This window comes from Geotrypetes seraphini, chromosome 13 (genome assembly GCF_902459505.1).
Source record: "Geotrypetes seraphini chromosome 13, aGeoSer1.1, whole genome shotgun sequence".
NCBI classification, from domain to species: Eukaryota; Metazoa; Chordata; class Amphibia; order Gymnophiona; family Dermophiidae; genus Geotrypetes; species Geotrypetes seraphini.
The window spans coordinates 52284882-52299870 of NC_047096.1; the positions used below are offsets into that span (position 1 = coordinate 52284882).

The 14989-nt window shown below is 42.3% G+C and overlaps 1 protein-coding gene across 5 annotated transcripts in view; it reads left to right on the forward strand.

The window, feature by feature from the left end:
* The window catches only part of KIRREL3 (kirre like nephrin family adhesion molecule 3), a 1600598-nt gene that overhangs the window by 714070 nt on the left and 871539 nt on the right, over positions 1 to 14989 (forward strand). The gene's annotated exons all lie outside the window — the stretch shown is intronic.

The following is a 14989-nucleotide window of genomic DNA, read 5'->3' on the forward strand; positions in this document are numbered from 1 at the left end:
ATCTCCTGAATGGGGACACTGTGCGGACACACTTTGCAGGTGCCACACGGCGTATGCCCACTCACATCCGGGGAGGCTACTACAAGTGTGCTGTAAAATTGTGAATGCACCAGACGTTGTTTAAGATTCTGGTTCTTGGTGAAGGCAAAACGGGGCACAACCTGAAACTCAGGGTGATACTGCATGATGTGCCACTTCTGTTTGATGATACGTTTGATATGGAAAGCCAAATGTGAGTAAGGTAAAACACATACCAGAGGTTGTTGTACAGCTGTGGGTTGAGACTCCAACAACAGGGAACGGTTAGCATACAGCCCCCTCTTGTATGCTTTTCGAATGACTCCAGCTGGATACCCTCGTTCTTCAAATCTTAATTTCATAACCTCCGATTGCTGAATGTAGTCTTGTGTATTGGTGCAGAGTCTCCGGAGTCTTAGAAACTGTCCCACGGGGATATTATCCCTCAGATGTCTGGGATGAAAGCTGTCGTATTCCAGAAGATTGTTACGATCCGTGGGTTTGCGGTATATGGTTGTTTGAAAATGTCCATTAATCAGTAACACATTAATGTCTAAGAAAGGGACTTGATGGTAATTGATAGTTTAAGAAAGGGACTTGATGGTAATCGTCAACTTACAGACACCACTTACTACGAGGTTCTTCACATGGACCCTGTAGGAGACATTCAGGATGTTATTTCACATCATTTAATTCAGGGATTGGAGCAGGGTATTATTACAGATCGGGAATACAGATTTCTATTTTGTAAAAATCCCAGGACCCCTGTTATTTACTTTGTTCCCAAAATTCATAAGTCCTTGCAATCACCTCCAGGAAGACCCATAGTTTCAGGGATAGGGTCTGTATTGGAACCACTATCATCCATGTTGGATTCCTATTTGAAGGACAGGGTGCCTCTTGCACCTTCATATGTCCTGGATTCTGCTTCCATTATTAAATTTTTAGACACATTTCATGATATCCCGGAAGGAGCTATACTTTTCACCTTGGACATTGCCGCACTGTATACTAATATACCCCAACGTGAGGCAATAGACATCATTAGAGCAGAACTATGCCTTATGGATCTTTCAGACACCAGGATTAATTTTTTGACCACCTTGGCTGTTATTGCATTAGGCATGAATTATTTTCAGTTCGGTGATGCCTTTTACAAACAAGTAAAAGGCACAGCCATGGGAGCTAAAATGGCTCCGTCTATTGCCTGTTTGTATGTCTCTAAATTTGAGAACAGTTTTTTGTATCCTTCAACATATTGGCGACATATGTTGTTTTGGAAGAGATATATAGATGACATACTTGGAGTATGGTTGGGTACAGTTGATGAGTTGCACCAGTTTTTGGAATGGCTCAACAGTTGTGACGGCAATCTACAATTTACTATGACTATCAATTACCATCAAGTCCCTTTCTTAGACATTAATGTGTTACTGATTAATGGACATTTTCAAACAACCATATACCGCAAACCCACGGATCGTAACAATCTTCTGGAATACGACAGCTTTCATCCCAGACATCTGAGGGATAATATCCCCGTGGGACAGTTTCTAAGACTCCGGAGACTCTGCACCAATACACAAGACTACATTCAGCAATCGGAGGTTATGAAATTAAGATTTGAAGAACGAGGGTATCCAGCTGGAGTCATTCGAAAAGCATACAAGAGGGGGCTGTATGCTAACCGTTCCCTGTTGTTGGAGTCTCAACCCACAGCTGTACAACAACCTCTGGTATGTGTTTTACCTTACTCACATTTGGCTTTCCATATCAAACGTATCATCAAACAGAAGTGGCACATCATGCAGTATCACCCTGAGTTTCAGGTTGTGCCCCGTTTTGCCTTCACCAAGAACCAGAATCTTAAACAACGTCTGGTGCATTCACAATTTTACAGCACACTTGTAGTAGCCTCCCCGGATGTGAGTGGGCATACGCCGTGTGGCACCTGCAAAGTGTGTCCGCACAGTGTCCCCATTCAGGAGATGAATTTAACCATGAAGAAGAAACCCACCTCTTTGGCTTCTAATTGTAATACCAAAGAAGTGGTATACATCATTCAATGTCCGTGTGGCATGAAATACGTGGGCCACACTATTCGGAGCATAAAGACCCGCATAGGAGAGCACCTTAGTAGAATAAGATCAGGTGTACAAGAAGCCCCGCTGGTCCAACACTGGCTCCATCATGCTCACTGCATAGCAGATTTAAAATTCTCTATTTTGGACATTGTCACTCTACCTCGGGGGGGTGATGTACAAAGGACATTGTGGCGTAAAGAACAGCAGTGGATCTACACATTGAATACCCTACACCCACATGGGCTTAACAGTGAAATCGAGTGGGTTGCGTTTTTGTGATTTTTTGTGGTTTTTTCTTTTTCTTTTTTCAACATACTTTATGTGCATCATCAGCTGGCTTGCGTCAGCAGAAATAGTTTTGACGTTCTGCTGACGTCATCACGTTTTAACGGAGGTCACCTTCCCCTCCCCCCTTGTTTGATATAAATCGGGTGAGGTGGTTTGTGCTCCTTGTCGTTTGGACATTTTGAATCTTAAGACCGGTATGTGTGTATGAGCTCTTCTTTTCCTCATTGTTTTGCCACAAATGATGTCAAGTTTTTCTCTCTTTGCAGTAAGCTAGAGAATACTGCTGCGATGAGGGAGCTTTGTAACAATGTATACATATTTTCTTTCAGATTTCTCTTGGCAAAAAAATTGTGTCTATCAAGGCTGCACAGAGGGCTTTAAACAAACACGTTTGGGTCTCCTGAAGCAGAAGATCTCGAAACGGGGCCACGTTGGGACCCCTGAGACTGTTAACCTTTCTAAGATTTTTGCAAGCTAAGTGCAATCATATTTTGTCCATATAGAGAGTTTCACGACATAGCTTTTGGAATAATACCACATAAGTGTTATAAAATTATATTTTTCAGTGACCAGAGAGTGATTTTCTACATGTGAATGCAATGATTGGACGGTAAACTCTTCCTCTCAAGAGGTGGTTTTCACCCCCTCTTCAGGGTTTCACTTCTCTGAGCATTTTTTGAATACCAGTAGCTCTACTCTCTTCTCACTGACACACATTATTATCACTATCATAGTCAGTCTGATCTCTTTTTTCCATTCAGCGATTTTCTGACTACATTAATATATCTCCCTGTACCTTCCTAACCTACATTCATCTTTGGCATCAACATTTAACATTCAACTTTCTTATACTTTCCTTCTTTCTTCTCAAAATCTACTTTTCCATGTCTTACCTTATCTTCCCATCTATCCATGTGTACTATCTTCTCTCTCTTTCTTCTCCCCTATTCCCATCTACCCCATAAGAAACATTTCTTCTATCTCTCTTCCCTGTCACACCCATTGCTGTATACCTTCGCTTCCCTCTCTCTCCCCTTCCCTTCCGTCCCTGTGCACCATCTCCTCCCTCTCTCTCCTGTTGGTCTCTCTCCTGGCTTCTTTCCTCTCCCACAATCTGGCATCTCTCTCTCTCTCCTTCCCTCCCTCTTCCCATGGCCTAACATCTCTCCTCTCCTTCCCGCAGTCTGGTATATCTCTTTCTTCTCCTTCCTTTCCCGGATCTGGCATTTCTCTTTCCCCTTCCAGTGGTCTGACATCTCGCTATCTCCTTCCATCAACCTTCTCCAGAATCTGATATCTGTCACTTCTTTGAGTCAACTGGCCTTCCTCCCAATGTAATATTTCTACTTCCCTCCTCTCCACCACTATCATGTCCAACAATTCTCCCTCTTTCTTCCTTTCCCCATGTATACCATCTCCCTTTCCCTCCCACTCCATGCACCACTATATGTACAATTTTCTTTTTCTCTTTCCCTCCCCCACTGGCAGCATCTCTCTTTCCCTCCCCAGCACCCCATCCATGCAGTATCTGTCCTTTCCAATCCCCCAGCCCATGCAGTATCTGTAATTTCCAACCTCGTCCCAATTTGTACATCATCTGTCCTTCCCAACCTCCTCCCAGCCTGTCCTTCCCTGACTCCCCCCAGTCTGTGCAGCATCTGTCCTTCCCAACCTCCTTCCAGCCCGAGCAACATCTATTCTTACCTTCATTTCCACCTCCCCCCCAGCCCATGCAGCATCTGCCCTTCCTGTCTTCCCAACCCCCAGCCCGTGGCGTGTAGCGTATGTTCTTCTTATCTCCCTCCCTTCCCTCCAGCGGGACCCAGCAACACAACCTCTTCAGCTCCAGACTCCCCCACACCTGCCCCCCACCCCGGGCTGCTGTTATTTTAAATGTTACAGCAGCTGTGGCGCAGCGTCCACTAGATGAGCCTTTTGCCGTCAGCCTGCCCCAGAAGTATTCATTCAGCCGCAACTGCTGAATGAAAGGTTCTGGACAGCAGAAGGCTCATCTCGTGGACGTGGTGCCATAGCTGCCAGAACATTTAAAATAACAGCGACCTAGGGCGGGGCAGGTGTGGGGAAGTCCAGAGCTGAAGAGAGAGGTCATGTTGCAGGATCCCACTGGGGGGAAGAGGGAGGAAGGAAAGAACATACCCTGCACACATAAAATGTAAAATTACAGACACCAGAAGAAAAGGTAATGTGGGGGAGCCGAACCATCACCACTTTTTGGGGAGGCCACGGCCCCTGTGCCCCCCCCCCCCTATGTTTTAATAAAAAGCATGGGAAAAAAGAGCTGCTCTGCATCTCCAAGAAGCAAACCTCTACCAGGCTCAGGTTGGCTTGGCCTAGGATCTGGCTCTGTTCCATCCGTTTATTAGTCTTTTTTTGTGCATCCAATAATGTTTCTCATTTTTATGGTTTTGTACTGATTTTAATAAAGGCAAAGGGAATGTTTGTAAGCACCTCCTTTCATTTTGTTTCTTAATAATATCTTTTCCAGTCTATTCTACAGTGTATGACCCAATTCTGTAAAGCTTTTCTGTATGTTAAATGCAGATGCTCAACAGAAAAAAAGCCTGTAATAAAAATAGGTCATGCCTAATAGTATGCACAATGGAAGGAGGCATGAACTTGTACAGTATGGGGGTAATTCTCAATAAAGTGCCTATATTATTTATGTACTGCTTATAGCCTAAGTGGTTTAAATTGAATAGTAATCAAGTACTTTTAAGTATTTTCCCTACCTGTCCCAGTGGGTTCAGAATCTGACTACGGTACCTGGGGAAATAGAAGGTTGACCGACTTGCCCAGGGTTACAAGGAACAGTACTGGGATCGAGCCCAGAACCTTAGGATGCTGAGGCAGCAGCTCTAACCACTAGGCCACTCCACTATAGAGTTTATATAATGGCAGTTGCATGTGGAACTATTGCTATAGAATACCAGCGTTAAGTCAGGATTTATGTGGCTACGTTTACACATGAGGACTTATGCCAGCCAAATAGCCTGATGTAAATGCTTCCACCTAACTGCAGGCAATTAGGTACATAAATGATAGCATTCTGTAACCCGTGCGCCTAACTGTGCCCAGTCTCCTTCCAGGACCAGGCTCCCCTGGAGTTCCATGCTCTGGAATCTGAGCATGCCAACTAAAGGCAGTTACACATGTAGCAGCCAATTAGTGTCAGCACTGATTAATACCAATTATAGCCAATAATTGAGTGTTAGGGCCAATTACCATCTAGTTATTCTATTCGGTTACACATATAACTGTCATTCTATAACTTGCATGTGCAACTCTCTACACCAATCACAAAATGGGGTGTACAGTTTTACAGTATAGAATTAGGTGGTAGGTGCACTTAGAGAAGGAGTTTGGGTAGAGTATGGGCGGAGCCAAAATTTACATGCATATTTCAATATGTACCTGTGTAATGCATATAATAATAATAATAATAATAACTGCAATACCGCAATACCGTTAAGTTCTATGCGGTTTACAAAAGATTAGTGGAGTACAAGTTGAGTTGACGTACAAGTTGAATTAACTTAAGGGATGTGGGGAACAATGGGGAGAAAGGGCAAGGGAGGGGAAAGAGGGAAGTGGGTATACTAACATTTACACCTTCTCTCTAGCAGGTAGGAATAATGTCCTATCAATTGTGGATGTAAATGTTTTGCTCTTGTATGTTAAGCATGCTGACAAACACTTACCCCGCTTGATGTCTATCATTAATCGGTACAGGTCTTTTTCTGGTCTAAAAATCAATTTCGACAAGACTGAGCCCCCCTCATTGCATGACTCCCCCACAGATCGTTGGCATGCTCATCTTGGTGTGGGCATCGCCCCTGGGAAGTTGAAATATCTAGGTATCACATTATATCGTGACCCCCAGAACCTCTATGAGGCCAACATCACTGCCACGATTGGGAAAATCAAAGCTATGTGCCACAGATGGCGTTCTCTGCCTTTGTCCCTCATGGGGAGGGTTGCGCTTGTGAAAATGGTCTTGTTCCCAAAACTTTTGTATCCTATTCAGACTTTGCCTATGTGGATCACGAGACTTGATGAGCGACATCTTAATCAGATTCTTTGGACCTTTATTTGGCGTTCGAAGTTCGCCCGTATTAGTTTTCAGAACTCACACCTATCAATCTAGTGTGAGTTCTACAGGATTTATCATAGTATTTTATAGAAACAAATGGGCACCTTCCTGCTAGTTGAGTTAAGTGCCCTCTTATAAAATTATCTTCCATGTGGCTTAGGGTGAAGCTCTCTCCTTCTCTTAAGTATTCTTGCTATGTTTGTACTTTTGACTATCTGAAGGTGCTGCTGACCTCTCCCTTCAGGTCACTCTTCAGCTGTTCATGCTGTATTCATCCAAATTCATCCAGTCCTTAAACACTCTAAGAACAGCTATCTGGGAGTTCAGATTCCACCATTTCATTCGAAATTGGTAGCAATGGTATTCTTCATTATTCCCTTTATAGCTTTCCTTTTATAACTTTACTTTGTAGCTTTACTCTTATTTATATCCAAATTTATTCAAATTTATTTATATTCAAAATAACTTATTGTTTCAATTGAACTTAGCTTTTGTCATTGCAGGTTCCCCTTCCCGACGCGTTAACTTGAGGGAACTTAGATGGATGTTTGAGCTACAAACTATGGCCCCTAATGGTTTGAATGAAACTTTGGATTGGATGGCTCAGGTGGACTGGTGATAGTGGGTTTTAATGTTCTATAGTGTAGTATATATAAATGGTTGCTAGGTGCGGGGTCGACGTCAGGGGAGGAGTCTTTTTAAACGCTCTGGGTGAACACCGCGGCCATCTTTGGACTGCCAGCAGTAGATGTAGATGGGAAAGTTTAATCCTTAATAAAGGTATGTTTGAATGATTTTAAATGAAGAATGATATGGGATTTTAAGATAGCTGATAACTGTAGTTCCCCCGACCTTGAGAAAGAATGGCAAAACGCGTCGGGAAGGGGAACCTGCGACGACAAAAGCTAAGTTCAATTGAAACAATAAGTTATTTTGAATATAAATAAAATTGAATAAATTTGGATATAAATAAGAGTAAAGCTACAAAGTAAAGTTATAAAAGGAAAGCTATAAAGGGAATGATGAAAAATACCACTGCTACCAATTTCAAATGAAATGGTGTAATCCGAACTCCCAGATAGCTGTTCTTAGAGTGTTTAAGGACTGGATGAATTTGATATATAAGTGAGTCAGAGAAGTTGGGAACATGCTGTATTCAGGCATACAATAGATCAGAATGCAGACTGGTAAAAAGATGCATCTGATAGTGAACAGCAAAGCCATGCCTTAGCCCAGTTATACTATTTATTTATTTTTAAAATATATGAATCGCTTAAATCTAAGCGATGTACAAAACATTTACATCCACAATTTTAGTTATACAGGCAGTCCCTGACTTAAGAATGACTCGAACTTAAGGATGTGGTCGTGGATTCATTTGATTTCGCTGAGCAGTATTTCCAGTGGCATAGATTCCTACACTTCTCCTGCATCAAATTCAGGAATGATGCAAGGCCACAGTCAGAACAGTGTGTGGTTTGTCATGCTGTACCTTAGAAGGAACACTGGTGAGGACATTTGGCCCTTTTTGTCAGCTGGGAGCAGAGGTAAGCAGCAAGAATCTTCAAATCTACAAGTTCTGAGTTACATACAAATCCGACTTAAGAACAGCTTTAAAAAAATGTAACTACTTCTTAACCCGGGGACTGCCTGTACAGGCAATGCTTCAACATATCTTCTTGGGAGATGCAACAACAAACACAAATAAGTAGGGCAACTTTAATGATTAGCACTACTGAATTACTAATGAAATAATTTGTTTTACGGTTCCTCTGTGCAACCTGATAGGCAAATGTGACTTAAAGCCTCTGTGGTCTTTGGAACACATGCACTCACATCTGCCATAAATTAGCAATACTCCTGGGCTGATGAGGAGTGGAATGGTGCTGTAGCTCCTAGGAGAAACTTTTATATACTGTGACAGACCTCCATCTGCTTCAAGGGTGCCCATCTGCCCCATTAAATCGCTTATCACAGCAACTCACAAGCTCAGCAGCTAGAAAATGCTGGCCTGCACGTTTTTAAAATTGTTTCTGGTGCTAGCACGGTGCTGAGTGGTCAACAGTGGAGCGATATACCTCCGTCAGGTCCTGCAGAGCAGCCATTCTATGGTGTCAGGGATTTTACAGGAGGTAGAGTAGGGCTGTCAGTTAGCCTGTAGGCTGGGGGTGAGTGGGGGCAGTAGATGGAAAAGTGCTTTTGGGAGGCCAGTGGCAGGTGTGTCAGAGCAGACTTGCTGCAAAAGATTTTAGACACAATGACCCCAAAACAATTGATACTCTGGCCAATATGATATGTGGAGGACCATTTTTTTGATAGGATGTCCAAGTCTAACTTTGGATGTCTCCGCAAGAGGTCCAAAGTCGAAGGTGAAGAAACAGACACTTTTGAAACCGGCAATACTGCAAGATTTTCTTTTTTTAAATCGCCTACTTAAATATCTTGGCCAACCCTTAGGATGTCCAACTTTATTTGCCATTTTTGACCACAAATCTGTCCAAGTTCGAAACATCCAAATCCAGATCATTTACACGTAGATGGGGCCAGCATCATAATGGACTGGTCACACAGACATCCCAATAGTGCAGTGGGGCACCTTAGAGGGCACAGCTATGAACTTCACATAAAGGGTGCCAGAAGTACATCTCACCATAACCCCCTTATAATGTATGACAAGCCCTCCAAAATTCCCCCAAAACCTACTATACCCACCTGTCTACTATCCCAAGAGCCCGTATGGCTGCAGGTGGCACCTATATGGCAGTATAGTAGGATTTTGGTGGGCTCACACTTTTTATCATAAATGTGGTTAGAGTGGATTATGGGCCTGGGTCTTCCTTTCTATGGCTTACTAGCTCACTCACCAGGCTACTTAGGACACCTGTGTGCTGTTCTACTAGGCTTTCCTATATCAAGCGCTACTTTTCTAGAGTCAGGTATATACCGTGTTTCCCCGAAAATAAGACCTAGTCATAGGCAGCCATGCTTTCCCCATCCCTGCCGTGCAGCCGAACCTCCGCTGACCATCCTTCCCTCCCAACCGATTCCCGCCAACATCATCAGTACACAGACGACTGCAGCGAGAAGGCCACGAAGCAGCCTGTGATTTCTGCTTGCCCGACACTCCTCTGCAGCAAGGTCGCGGTCGGCGGGGATTTGTTGGGAGGGAAGGATGAAGGGTTATCGGCGGTTTGGCTGCCCGGCGGGGGAGGCGGCGGGTGTTCAAGGATTCTGCTGCACGAGAGATGGGAGGGAGGGAAGAATGGAAGCTGGACCAGGGTTCTGCTGCACAGGGGGATGGGAGGGATGGAGAGATAGAAAGATGCTGCAGAGGGAAGGCACAAGGGGATGGGTGAGAGGGGAAGAAAGATGTTGCACATGTGGGGGAAAGGAAAGAGGAAGAATTGGGGTAAGGGAGAGATGATCATGTACATGAAAAAAATAAGCCCTACCTGAAAATGCCCTAGTGCCTTTTTTGGGCCCCAAATGAATATAAGACACTGTCTTATTTTCGGGGAAACACGGTACTGTTTCATTCAGATTTTGGGGTGTTGGAGGAGGTCTGTGACCACTGGGGGAATGTGGGAGGTCATTACTTAATCCCTCCAGTCATTATCTGGTCAGTTTGGGTACCTTTTTGGCATTTAGACACTTTTAAAATAGGTCTAGCTCACAACGTCTAAGTTCTGTCCAGGATATCTTGAGAAAGTTTTGATTATTACCACAAGACGTCCAAATCTAAGCCTGTCTAAAGGCCACCCAAAACATGCCTTTACCACACACCCCTATAGTTCTAGACGCAAAGTGGCTAGGACACCTTGCAAAATGTTCAGAAAGATGGTTTTGAAAATCAGCACTTGGATCCCAATGCTGATTTATGCCATTTTTTGGATGTCTTAATTGAAAATGCCCCTAATAGCTTATTGATGGAGGGATACATACCATAGATCTGCTAACTTTTCATGTTTTGTGGATTGACCCAAATTCCCCCAAACCAAACTAAACCTACAAGCAGGCTCATATAAGCTTCAGTATCACTACTTAATAATATAGTTGTTGTGGTTTAATATACAGGTCTCCTTCCATATTCACAGTTTTAGGATTTGCAAATTTGATTATTCGTGAGTCTCCAAACGAGCAGCCTCTCTCCCACTGCCGCAGCATACCTTTAAAGCCCTGGTGATCTAGTGGTGAAGCACGGCAGGAGTGATCTTCTTATGTTCCTACCCCACGCAGATCCGCTATCAAAAATGGCTGCCTCAAGTTCCCAGGGTCTCACGAGACCAACGCGGAAACTTGAGGCAGCCATTTTTGATAGCAGATCTGCATGGGGCAGTAGCATAGGAAAATCACTCCTGCCCTGTTTCACCAGTAGACCACCAGGGCTTTAAAGTCAAGCTGTGGATGGGTCTAGGAGGCAGGAAGGGTTCAGGGTGGGGGCTCTAAAGTTATTTGTGATTTTTTTATATTCGCAAAGGAGCAGTGCCCCTAACCCCCATGAATATGAAGGGAAAGCTGTACATCATGGCATATGGTAAGGAAAAAATAAAGCTGAGGACCCAAATGATCTGAGCTCAAATCCTGCTCCTGTAATTGCTACTTGTCATGATTGGGGTAAACCACTATTTTCCATTACCTCACACCCCTATTTAGCATCTAAGCTCTTCAGAGAGGGACTGTCTGCATCCAATTTGTTGAATGGCTCCATAAACATGTGTAGATTCATTAAAAAGCAATATTAAGCTTTATATTTGATGATGAATAATGTAAAAGGTGGAAAGGCTGATCTTTCTCCAATTAGCATGACACACTATTGTTGATATTATTGTTATTAACCTCGTAATAGAAGCATTTAAGCATATTCATTATAAACTTAAAGATGCTGTGTGAATTGTTTGCTGAATCCTTAGAAAAAAAATCATCAGGAGGGCTAGGCTGCTAGCTCAGCAGATAAGATACGTTAGTAAGGGGAAAATCTGTGATCAGTGCCACCATTAGACATATTGGAGCAGAAATTCAGAATAGGTTTCCATGATCTGACTGCTTTTTTAGGAATCACATAAGAACATAAGAAGTGCCATCTCCAGAACAGACCCTAGGTCCATCAAGTCCGGCGATCCGCACACGCGGAGGCCCCGCCAGGTGTACCCTGGCATAGTATTAGTCCCCATATCACTCTAAGCTTCTCCTAAGAGATGTGCATCTAGCTTATGTCACCTTAAGCCACTTATAAGGAGGTGTACATCACCTCATAGTATTTCTTTCAGGGCTACTCTTTTGATCACTCCTAATTCTGAGAGGGAGAAAATTAGGATTATAAATGTTTACTGGGAAAAAAAATACCCTCTTTACTTTAACCAGGTCATCCAGATGTTTCTAGCTGTGGCACAGGCCACTCAATTGAGGAGAAAATAATTTCTGTCTTTGAAGGATTGAGCATTAACTATGGAAGGTTTTTTGAAATTATTTTTCAGAATCCTGTGTTGATGCCTAATCAATTTTCAAAATTCCAAATATGGTTTTTTAATCCTTCTCTGAATGTTTTCTAGTTGGTGGGGGATTTATGGTTCTTTTATTTACTCCAGTTTGATGGGGAATACAAGGGGCTGCTAAAAAGTTCTCAGCCCAACCAACAAAGTTGGGGCAGTTTTCATCGAGAGCTATACACTTAGGGCCTGTTTTACAAATCCGCTTTAGCAGCTGCCGCGCGGCAACAGCCCCGAAGCCCATAGAGATTTAAAGGACTTCGGGTCTGTTGCCGCGCAGCAGCTGCTAGCACAGCTTTGTAAAACAGGTCCTTAGTCCCGTGATTTTCCACTTTTTTCATTCCATATTTTTCCGACACAATGAAAAAAAGTGGAAAATCACTGGACTTAGTATATAGCCTGCGATGGAGACTGCCCTAACTTTGTTGATTGGGCTAAGAACTTTTCAACAGCCCCTTGCATATATTTTTTTCTCTGTTTTCTGTATTAAGATTTCTTTTTGGATTTTCTTGTTCAACTAGTCTTGTTAATGTTGACTATGTTATGCTTACACTGATATTAGTTTGGAATAATCTACCTGTTCACATTAGAACTTATATTAATTACTTAAGATTTTATAAAAATTTGAAAACATTTTATATGATTTATAGCCTCTTCTATCAAACTGAGCTTGCAGTTTTTAGCGCGGTGAGCCACGCTGAATGGCCCCGCGCTGCTCCCGATGCTCATAGAGTTCCCATGAGCTTCGGGAGCAGCGTGAGCCATTCAGCGCAGCTCTCTGCGCTAAAAACTGCTAGCCCAATTTGATAGAAGAGGACCTTAGTGTAATAGTCATGGTATGATGATATTTTAATTATTGATTGCTTTTCTATTCTCCCGTTGATTTTACGGCTTCTTTAGATGCAAATCACCTTGAACCTCTTTGGTATAGTGTGATTAATAAATTGTATATTAGATTAGATTCTCAGTGAACTGTAAAATCTAAATTTTTCAATAAAAAAGGACTGCAAAATCTCCCCACAAGCTATATCTCATTCCAAGTGGACTTAGAGTCCTCCGTTGTATGGAGACATAAGTCAACTACCTGAGTTGCACCCCTCCCAACGCTGACCCTGTCTTTGCACCTCCTGGTCAACTGAGAGGGTCCTCTTCTCAGAAGCAAATCTAAAGACAGGTATTACTGACTGTAGAAAGAGGCCATCCACTAGCTCTGCTCTACATCATTTGGGCAAATCTGTTCAGCTGGGTCATTGGCTGCAGGGTGTGGAGGACTAGCCAGCGTGAGGGGAGAGGAAGTGGAAGGTGCAAAGAAAGCACGAGGACTTGACTAGGGAATGTGGCACATGGGGACAACTGAATGAGGACAAGAAGAAGCACAATAGCATATAAATGAAGACAAAATTATGAATAAAAAAAACTGTGGAGTCTAAGTATAAAAATAGTTGTTATGGCCGCCCTTATGAATGAGCAAACTATTTCTTGCACCTGAATCCATTTTGAAGCCCCAGATTATTGGTGCATATGAAGTCCTGCACATAACCCCACATTCCTCTTCCATCCACACCCATTAGTTACCCAAAATGATACAGCACACTGAAGCACAGAGAGATGCAGGAAGGTAAAGTGCCACACCCAAATCCATACAGCATGGAGTTGAAATCCTGAATCCAGGGAACACACCCACTGCTCTAAGCTATCAACCATAGCTTTTGGATACAGAACTTTGTGTGAAACTACAGTATATGTGGAAACCATAGCACGACTGCTAGAAAATCGATTATCTAGAGAGAAGTGGTACTCAAACCTGTCCTAATGAATATGCACGAGACATATTTGTGTGCCATTATATGCAAATATTTCATGCATATTCATTGGAGATATCCTGAAAGTCCAACTGGCTGGTGGTATCCTAAGACAGACTTGAGAACCATTTGTCTACAGCACAATTCAGTACTGTTAGAATAAAGTGAGTGTGTTTGTCATCTCAGAACAGAGTTGTCAAACACTCCTTCAAATAAAAGGATTTCTTTTATAGAGTGCACTGTTTTGCTTACTAAGGATTTCAGGCTTTGGCTAAGCGACGAAGGGACATGAAATCGGCAGGATTATGAATGGCTTGGTAAAGACACATCTTTCATCCTATAAACCATAATTAAGCATCTTCAAATAGTGCCTAGACCTGCAAGCTGAGACAAGTAGCAATGGTAAACATGAAAAATAAAGTGCAAGACCATGAAGTAAAGAAAAGACAAATGGATGTCCTCTGGTTAATCATGAGTTTTTAAAATCGACAGCTAGAGAAGCATATACTTCAAGCTCCCTGGCAAAAGCAAAATAAAAATAAAGCTAATCAAAGACTGTTTCTAACTGGTCAATCACCCCCCCACCTTTCTGTTTGAGACAATTATGAATCAAGGCTGGTGACAAGGGGGTGAGAACTTCTTGGGCATTGACAGAGAATATGACATCAGGTAAGGACAGGAAGCCCCTACTAGTTTGCCCAGTTAATTCTATGGGTAGACCTCAGTTGATCTCTTGCTGAATTTTCATTTTTATTCAATTTTCAATATTTTTTTTCCACACATCCATTTTAATGGGATTAATAGTGCATGCTACAGTGTTTTAAAATACACTCGTCATCTTGGTGTGCAGTTAATCTGACAGTATGCATTAAATATTTAAAAAAGAAAAAACGACTAACCAAATGGAAGCGGATATATGTAGAGCCATATTGAGAAAAATATAATAGACAAAACTCTACAGTCTATAATCCAAGTTCCAAGTTTATTTAGGTTTTGATTTACCACTTATTACATGACTGAGTGGTGTACAATTTTAAAAAAGGTGGGGTAAAAATAAATTATATAAGAGGACTAAATTGTACAATACATATAATGAAACAATATACATGATACATAAAGGAAAATAATATAAGGAACTGGGAAAGAACTACATTGTAATCAAAAGATAAACACCAAAAGTAGAGCAGCAAAAAATCTTAA